The sequence below is a fragment of the Mustela putorius genome, unplaced genomic scaffold (genome assembly GCF_011764305.1).
Source record: "Mustela putorius furo isolate JIRA1106 unplaced genomic scaffold, ASM1176430v1.1 tig00000835_pilon_pilon_pilon, whole genome shotgun sequence".
Classification (NCBI taxonomy): domain Eukaryota; kingdom Metazoa; phylum Chordata; class Mammalia; order Carnivora; family Mustelidae; genus Mustela; species Mustela putorius.
The window spans coordinates 9,028,187-9,029,545 of record NW_025421492.1 but is presented as its reverse complement, the minus strand read 5'-3'; positions in this window follow the sequence as shown (position 1 = coordinate 9,029,545).

The following is a 1,359-nucleotide window of genomic DNA, read 5'->3' as shown; positions in this document are numbered from 1 at the left end:
AAAACCAGGCTGGAGTTTGAGGCCTCATTTCTCTTCTTTTTCTAAGAGTTCTGTGTCGCTTTGTCTAGTGAGCGATTAAGAATCTAGACCCACGCGGTAATCACCGGGCGCAAGGGGCTGTCGGAGGAGGGCGGGAGAGCAGGTGGGCGGCTGCCCCACGGCTGCACTGGCCTGGGAGCCTGCCAGGGCCCTCGCCCGGGCCGCTGCCTCTGCGAGCAAGACCCTCAGAACTTGACAAAGAACAAGAACTGCGCGCACCTCTGCAGGGAGACTGAACTGGCCTGGATTTGAGGGAAGGAGGCGTGCACCCAACACCCACGAGGCCGGTGGCACCAGCCCTTTCCTGATGCAACGTCCTAGGAGAGCTCTGGGAAACCATCTCTGCCCAGAAATGCCAGTCCAGTGTGGCGGCACAGCAGCTCTGCAGGGTCTCTGTTTCTGGGGTTATCTGCTGGCGTGTGGACAAGGGTCTTCCAGCTCCCCACTGGCTGTCTGGGACCAGACCGGCTTCTTCACTGCTCCGTGATGGGGGTGAAGGGCCGGCGTCCGTGCCACGGGCCAGCTCCTCCTCTGCACCTGCGGCACCCGTGCAGGGACCGTCCCTGGGTGCTGCCCTGGGCTCCTGCCCACCTGGGCTGTCGGGCCCAGCCCTGCATGCTCCCAGCACGGTGCCGCCTGCCGTCAGACCGGGGCCCGTGTCACAGAAGCAGCTAAGGGCAGCCCCTCCCTACAACCCCGTGGCCGTCGCCCTGCCTTCTGAGCTGGCAGCCCTGGGGGGGCTGCCGTGCCGCAGTGCTCTGGGCCTCCTCCAGCCCCCTGCTGCGTTCCAGCCCACGCGTCTGCCCTTCCCAGGCCGTCCACTCGCGGCTTTTTGACGAGAACGTTCGTGAGCCTTCTGGTGAGGCTGAGACCCAAGACATCGCGTCCAGTTCCCTCAGCTGCGTGAGAAGCCGGGAAGCGGACCGACGGGCCTCCAGAGAGGGTCTGACCGGGAGGCACACAGTCCCCGGGGGAGGCGGCATGCTGATGGGGGGGGCAGGGGGAGCGATCAAAGGAGCGTCCACCAGCAAAGCGACCGGCACAACACCCAGCACACGGACCCTGCCCGGCACAGCCTCGACACAGCCACGCTCGTGGCTCCCCGACATCCGCTTCGACCGCTGGAGGCCAACATTACAGAAGCATCAAGAATCTCTAGCCACGTCTCTTGTGGGGACAGAGGTGGCTCACTGGCCCTTCTGGGTTATGCTTTCACAGTGACAAGTAATGTTTTTAGCCAATAAATGTGGTGTCCTTTTCCACATTGAGATTGCTCTTGAGTCACAGTGACGTACCTGTTGAAGAAATTAAACGGTTCTG